Raw genomic sequence first — 8,742 nt, 5'->3', positions numbered from 1 at the left:
AAACGATAATGATCATTCAGCCACTGACCATGAGCCGGATATCCGACTGCCTACCATACCACAAAATTACCCGCACGGAAGAAAAACGAGCACCTTCATCAGGATAGGAGATAAGGCAGATCTCCATCTCGCAATTTTTATCGCATTGCGAACTAACAAACTATGGACGACCAGGGCTACAAAATCGACGCCCCGGGGAGGGTTTACGAGGAGGTGAAGGCCTTTACGTTCAGGTAGGGGTGAAATGAGAAACTGTTGGCAACGGATAGACTTGGGGAGCTAAGCATAGAAGGCAGGTGAAGTGGCTGAGGCCCTTGTCTTGCGATGGACCTAAACTGGCTCTTGATGGTGATTATGAAGACGACGATGGTGAATATATTCACGACTTTATATTTGTAAAGGCTTTTGAAGAAATTCAGTAGAGAAATCGCTCTATTGGCACAAATTGTTTCTTGGAAGACAAATTCGGTACGTGGCTTTATATGGAAGACAGGCGACCCGCCTACATCGCGAATGTGTTAACTATACCAGCGACACCACATCAAAATTAGCCTCCTGAATCAAAAACAAGGATCCAAACCTGCCGAAGTTCAGGTGATATGGAATGATCAAGTTCATCGGATGAACTTGCATTACCATAAAAAAAAGTCTACACCAAATCCGGAATTATAAAAGTAGGAGGCAGAAATCGTCGCAGTTGACTACTCTTGCAATCTTCGTGTGTGTGCAGGACCCTTCTACATACATGAACTAAACAGTAGAAGCTGGAGCCATCCCCTTGGCAATCTGACTATCGGAAGCATCGGATAAAAAGAGGCGTAAACACCACTGGACATTGTTGCTGGCGGTACATTGCTTAAACGCTTCGGTAATATACTCTCTCCCAAAGTAAAGAACGTTTACAACCCCTGGACACTCGCAAACAGAGGTCTCGAAGAGAACGAGGCACCAACTAGGAAGCACGCAAACCCAGATTACGTGCACCTTGAAGCAACGACGCTCGCACTCTCCTACCCAAAAAATGTTAATAACGTCTCGTAAGTTTATGCCTAATAACACGACCTGTCTTGTCCTGCAAGGGGGTCTCACTACCGAACAGTTGCAGACTACGCGGAGGGAAAACAACAAATAAATCTAAAATTAATGTTGGCGGGGATGTTTGCTGGGAAAACCTTACATTAACCTAAACTTTTGCTCCATTCGGTGCACATTAAACCACTTCCATGCATCCCAGCCTTGCAAAGGAGTATGACGAAAGAACAATAGCTCCAACACTGCATATTCCACTTCCATTAAAACATTTTAGGTGATTTTGTCAAGGTCCTTACCGCAAGATCAGTGTGAGCTGATTAGAAGCGGAAGGGAAGCTGCTCCGTTGGGGCTCCTGCGTTTTTTTTTCCACTTTTGATATTTATAATATTTTGTCACCCCCTTTCCCTGAACCAAAAATAATTTTCGCTATAGAAATGTTTTCCTTGTCCATGTTTCAAGAAGCAAAATCATTCAGTCCAGCATCGACTTTAGAGTATAAACCCTTTGAATCCCTTTCGCTGCCAGCTTATTGCCCGAACTAACCAACACCCCGAATCCACGACCTGCCACAATGACATTTAAAGCCACGGAAACACACAGAGTCTCTTTCTCTCCTGGGCCACAGGGATTAATGACCCTCCTGTTAGTGTTTCTCTCTTCGCAGACATTCAGTTCTCATGAAGCATATATCGTAAATGTACCAATTATGTTCCAAAGTGTTCCCCGGGAGTCAAAGCATCGCTATCCCATCGTACATCGTATGATCCCAACATAAATGTCATACCCAACTTTAATTACCCTTCTACAGTTTGGGCTCCGTCCTCCAAAGCTGAGCCGCCACAAAACTTACCATCCCTCTTTTCTTCTCTGCTTTATCGCTGGCTTGACGGGTGCAATGGTTGTAGAAGATGTCACTTTATCAGCGCGTCGATTTTCATTACTCGCTGCATGCATCCCTCCGTTCCGCGAAATTGCTCTGCGCTGTTGTTTTCTATTACTTTTTTCCCCTTGTGTAGCAGTAATGCCCTCCCGAACCTCACCAACAGTGCAATGTGGGCTACCAAGCATAGCCAGCAGTCGTGGCCACCACGAGTGTTCTTCGGCTTAACCGAAGAGTACGTGTAAGGCGGTTTGATGGAGGCGTATTTCTATTGATTGGCTCTTTAAAAACCAAACAAACAAGCAAGAAGGCTGGTAAATACAAACGCTCACAACTTATTATGTATTGACAGTAGTAGACACGCCAACCCTGCACCGTAGAAAATTCCTCTTCATCTAGTGTCCTGAGGGTTACAATTGCACATGTTTATATATTATTTCAGAAGTTCCTCTTTGGTGTTGCTTATGTCGTTTACTGTGAAATATATGCATGTCTTGGCAGCAATAATGATGTCGATAGCATTAGGCTGTTTCTCTTAAAACCTCTGAGAAAAGGAACGCAAGAATACGGTTTCAGCACACAGGCCTCATATAATATAAAAAATTAAATCTGCGGTTTCAGCCTTCCTAATCTGGTCAAGAAGGCACTTGAAACTCCTCGCCAAAGAACTACTTATACCATATGCAAGCTAAACCTTGAAACGTAAATACAGCTGACAAGTTTCTAATTCAGAGTCTCGGAGAAGTATTCACAAGTACTTAGTTCTTAATTAGCAACAAGGTTTTCGCGGTTCTGCCGAGGGTTGGATCGCGTTCCAACATACGAACCGGCCTATTTAGAACATGTCCGGCCGGTACACCAAAAGGTCTCGAAGACAGATCGATCTTGATGATGATGACAGCTGCTCTCTCGCGGGAATGGAAGACAACCCCCATATCGATAGTGCTGGATCGGGAGTGCCGCCATCACAATTCTTCAACCTCGCCGACCTGTGCGGGCAGCCCTAAAATTCGGAAATACGAGCAAACCGATTCGGCCACCCCCATTCAAATCACCCTGTGGAACTGCCGGGCTTTAAGTGCAGCACAAAGCGGCCTTCCGACTTTTCCTCACGACGTTTTAAAACCTTCCTGCTATGGTAGCCCGTTAAGAGCCAGGCAGTGGTGCCACGGTGACAAACTATACTACGTTTCAGCAACACGGCTTATCCTGCATCTGCGTGCGTAAAAATAACACGGCCAACTTAGTTGACCTTAACCTTAAGCGAAAATTCTCGTACGTGATGGTAACACTTCTTCCGCTACGCCAACAGGACCCGCCCCTACACGTGCTAAACATCTATTGCTCGTCGAGACTAGCCAACATTACATTCACAGACCTTTTTAGCCGGGCACTAAAGGCTGCGGCAAGGACCTGCCGGTGATTTTGGGCGATTTTAGCACCCCCCAAACACTTTGGGGATATGTCCGTGAAGAGCGCCGTGGACGTCAGTTGGCGGCACTTATGTCCGCGCTGGCCTAACTCTTTAAAGCGACCCTGCGTACCCAACTCGCGTGGGTACTTCCGTCACCCGGGACACATCTCCGGACCTTACGCTCATTAAAAACATCAAATATGCAGATTGGGTCAACACCGAGGCGACCTTCGGCAGCGACCAGTGCATACTCAACACCACCATTCGCACCCGCCCCTTGGCAAGAGCTTAAACAGAATTAAAATTACCCGATTGGAATACATTTCGACAAATATACACTACCTCCACCCCCATTAAGGAGAAAGGGTACCACGCTTGGTCCCAGTAATTGGTTTCGACCCTTCGCTCCACGGAAACACACATTAAGCTGTCGGATACAATTTAGGAGGTGGATAACTACCTCCTTCACATATGGGATGCTCGGCACAGCCTCGTCCGCCGTTGGCGGCGACAAAAACACAACCGAAAACAGAAATTTCGCATCCCCGAGCTCACCCGGTGAGCGTCGTAGTACGTGTCCCAGCTCGCTGACTCTAACTGGGTGGACCGATGCGACACGCCCGCGCGACAAATGTCCAGCAGGAGTACCTGGCGCCTCTTCCACGCCTTGATTGATCCGACCAACACTCGAATAGAGACACAAAAGCACATCCAACGAGCGATTCACAGCTTCGATGGCGACACGACAACACTGGCGTGCAAACTCTGAGGCCAATACCTATGCAAACAGCAGGACCACCGAGGGTCCGCGTACTCGTATGCAGGTAGCTAGAAATGGGAGTTGGATCAACCGTTCCAGCTATACGATCGGAAGGCGGCACTAGCAAAAACTAGGCGAGGAACGGCACCAGGACGGGATCACATCACAGTGAAACTACTTGCCAATCTTCCGGACTCTGACTACACTATGCTCCTTGCTTACATGAATTATATTTGGCTAGGGGAAACACCCCTCTCGATTGATTGGAAGACGGCCCTCGTCACCTTCATACCCAAAGCGGGCAAAGCCATTGCACGGACAACCTCCGCCCCATCTCCCTTACCTCTTGTCTGGGAAACTTAATGAACACGATGGTGCGTGACAGGCTGTCCTAGGTTTTGGAGAAGAAAAATGTATTTTCAGACATCATCTTCGGGGTCCGCCCGCACCGGTCCGCGCAGGATGTCTTGCTCCAGCTCGATCGTGTGATCCTCAATCCCGTCGAGTACCCTCTCAGTGACAAAGTTGTGGTCGCTTTAGATTTGAAGGAGGCCTTTGATAACGTGACTCACGAAATTATCCTAACATCTCTCACAAGTAGACTGTGGCCAAAATGCCTTCAACTATATTAAGCAATTCCTTACTGACCGACAATCATATATTCGAATTCAAGACATGGAACACGGTCCTTACCAATTAGGAATGCGAGGGACCCCGCAGGGAGCTGGCCTCTCACCCCTCCTATTTAATGTGGCAATGTTAAGTCTACCTGCTCAGCTGGCGAAAGTCGAAGGCATCCGGCATGTGCTGTATGCCGACGATATCACCATCTGGACGTCACAAGGTTCGTCAGGAGACATGGAGGCCAACCTGCAGCGAGCGGCGGACGTCGTGGATGACTACGCCCGTCGCTGTGGCCTTCAGTGCTCCCCGTACAAATCGGAATTCGTGCACATACGCCCCTCACCAAAGTGCACCACCAAAATCGACCTGTCCCTTCACAGCGGACCCATACCCAAACGCGATGAGATCAGAGTACTGGGGCTCTTCGTTGACAAACATCACAGAGCAATGACAACATTGGCCAAATGGCGTAATGTGGGGGACCAGGTGGGCCGGATGATCCGCCGGGTTTCCAGTAAGCACGGGGGGTTACGACGCAAAGATGCCTTGCGGCTGGGACATGCATTCGTAACCAGCCGAGTCATGTACTCGGCTCCATGCCTCCACTTACGCAGGTTTGACAAGAATGTACTCGAAGTCATTCTCCGTAAAATATACAAGCGCGCTCTCGACCTTCCGATCAACACCTCCAACCAGCGCCTTCTAGGCATGGGAATGGTGAACACATTAGAGGAGCTGCGTGAGGCGCACTTGACAAATCACTACACGAGACTCTCTAAAACGCCGACAGGTTGCCGCCTTCTTGCTCGACTACACAGCCATCACCCAATACATACAAAAAAGGCGTACAGATTCCCGACGTCAGGAGATACGCCTTGCATGTGCGTCCTCTTCCGGCCAACATGAGACGAGATGACCACAGGGGCCGACGCGTCGTGCGAGAACCAGCATTGGATCGCCACTATGGTCGAAAAAGATGACTCTTCTACGTAAGCGCCTCCGACCCGCACCACGGGGGTTGGTACACGGCCGTGGTCGTCCCCCAAAACACGGCAGTGAACGGACTCACTTTCCTTGCACACAATATTACACCAGCGGAGGAGATTGCCATCGCCCTGGCCGCCGAAGATCAGGACTCGCGGGTCATTATCACCGACTCCAGGGGTGCCTGCCGGAATATCGAACAAGGATGCATTCCGTACTTTGCTTACAAAATTCTGCAAAACAGTAACTACCTGGGTGCCCCCGAGAATCGAACGATCATATGGGCTCCGGCTCACACGATGCGGCTGACGCCGCGGCCCTTGTTCTCACTTTCCAGGCACCATCCTCATCCCCTACCGATCCGGACCTAGAACCCAATGCCGCTTGCACCTTTAAGGAAGTCACACAGTTTTATCAATCCAGCCATTCCGTCTATCCAAAGCCCTGTAGGGGACTCACGAAGGCGGACGAGCGCATCCTCCATCGCCTTTATAGGAAAACTCTGTTTTGCCCGGCAATATTAAAACACTTCGATCCCGCTTGCACGGGGAAGTGACCGCACTGTAAGGAAGATTTATGTTACATTTTCCGCATGGTGTGGGCGTGCCGAAAAACCCCAAACCTACGCCCTCTACCTAACCCCTCCCGGAAAGACTGCTAGGCAGCCCTGCTCGGCGGCTCTGACCTGGTGGCCCAATGGGCCCAGGTCGGGTGGGTCCGCGCCGCGGCCGACGCCATTGGGCACCCGTAAGGGGCAGCCCACCTAGTCTTTGTACGGGGCGGCCTCTTAAAGACTGCTCCCCACCCTCCTTGTACAAACTTCTGTAAATAAATATTTTTCAGTCAGTCAGTCAGTCCTTCAGTTTGTGCCGCAAGCCAACACACACCGGGAAGTTCGTAGACTTCCAATCGAACGGGTGCACCCGGTCGCGTATTCAAAAACCATATCCCATAGGGGCCCAGGCCGACCACACCACCTTCAAACGGTGACGTCACAACGTGACGTCACTTTCCCTACGTGCACGACTTCAATTTTTGTTTCCTGTTTTGGGCGGTGGCCGATGGTTTTGCTCTGTGCGCAAGGCTGGGGCTGCGGCGCTGGTGAGCTGACCCACATTTAGTAGAAGTTAAAGGCCCAACCACACGCAGCGTACTTTCGGCGTTTTCTCGCGTGGCGACGCGAGCTGACGGGCGAGCAGCGCCGATGTCTACGGTCGCCAGATATCGGCGTCGACGCAGCGCGAGAGAGCAGCGGAAAGCTGAAAGCAGCGGTCGGGTTTTACGTCCTTCTCGTGCTTTGGGGTCATTCCTTTCAGCAGAAGAGAATCAATTTCAATCTATCAATTTCAATCTGCTTCCGCGAAATATGCGGAAACAGATGCTCAGTGTGTCTCCCCACCCCCACCCACAGATTGTTAAATTTCACATGTCCAAACTGTGCTGGCATAGCGCATCTGAAAGGGCTTTTCCTACAAATATTTCTGCTGCATCGCCGCTGAAGGAGCAGTTTGGGGAGCTAGGGAAAGTCCCGTTTTCGGTGTACAAGCGCGGTTTGTCACAACTGATTAGCAAGAATTCATCAACAGGATTTTGAGCTCCTGTACGCATTTGAACTTAACAAGAAGCTCCGAACTAGAATTACACGGGTGAATAAGAAGCGATCTTTGTAACTTGCACGAAAACGTAGTTACATGGTGTAGAGTGGGACCAGTAACACAGGCAAAAAGAGTGAATGTTCCCCTATAGCATTGTGCAAAAGCGTGATTTACAAGCAAAGGCTAACTGTAAGTTTTCAAACTGACCTCAAAAACATCACTCATATGCCCACATTGCCCCAGCGGGTAATTCAAACGTAGCATCTCACTCAAGCAGGCTGGCCGCATGGCCGCAGCCGCGAGCCAAATCTAACGACATTGTTGCGCCTAATTTTTCGGCTAACGTAATCTCAATACGCCGCCTAAACGCCTTTCTCTTAAACGAGAACCGCAGTAAACCTCACGAATATTTTGATAGTACGAGAAACCACAGCAATATCTCCCCATAAAAAAGAAATTGCATGTTGAGCAGCCGTGAGACGTGCCATGTTTAACCTTCAAAATACGATTATTCTACAACCGACCAAGCTATGTTACGAACAAGCTGCACTGGCTCCGCTGACACCTGCCGACACCTCCAAAAGAGATTTCGCCTTCTCTCACGCAACTTTCAGGTGTGATTACTCCCCGCCAAAAGAAATATTGCAATTGCCGAAATTATCTATTTAACTTACACCAGAAATAGAAAACTAAATGCGGTGTGCAATATTATTAATTACGAAACGTTTGTGAGCCCTATTTGCACGCACAGCGGAGCAGGACGTGACACAAGTGCAGTAATCCCGGCCGAACACAGCAGGAGCTATAAGAAAGCACGGGAAATGTATAACAGAGAGGAACCTTTTCAATTTACCTGGAGAAGAAAGTAACATGTAGGCTTTGTAAGCAATCACCTTACCAAGTGGAGCAAATGCCAGAATTGCGCCACCGTACAAGGCCTGTTATGTAAACACCGGACCGCAAGACTTTTCGCTGGTTGCGCCGCCTGTCGTGAGTTCTGAACAAGTGCTCGGTACATCGCTGGTGCTGCAATGTGCTTTGAATAAACAGAAATTCAGTCACTGTCCAAGGCGACAAAATGAAAAGTCGTTTCGGAACCCGCACAGGTTCCGTGTTCACAATGAGGCAAAATGGACAAGTTTCGAACTTAAAGGTGCAGCTTGCGACGCAATGACCACATGTATATCAATGGTCACGTCCCTTCATTTCTATTTATGGTATCTGAGTGTGTTTGCCTGAACCATGATTCTTGTAAAAGAACCGATGTCACTTTTCGTTCTTTGGACAGAAACGCAGTGTTATCCCAGTCAATATCGTTCTTGTGCTTGTGCAAATGCTCGGCAATCGCATTAGAGGTCACCTTATGGTTTTTCCAATCGCGTTGGTGCTCTTTCATCCTTCTGGAAAACTTTGTGGTTTTCCCGATGTAAACATGGTTGCAATTAACGCAGGC

The sequence above is a fragment of the Haemaphysalis longicornis genome, unplaced genomic scaffold, assembly GCF_048455015.1.
Source record: "Haemaphysalis longicornis isolate Haplotype H1 unplaced genomic scaffold, Haemaphysalis longicornis Haplotype H1 scaffold_13, whole genome shotgun sequence".
Taxonomy (NCBI): Eukaryota; Metazoa; Arthropoda; class Arachnida; order Ixodida; family Ixodidae; genus Haemaphysalis; species Haemaphysalis longicornis.
This window is presented reverse-complemented; position numbering follows the sequence as displayed.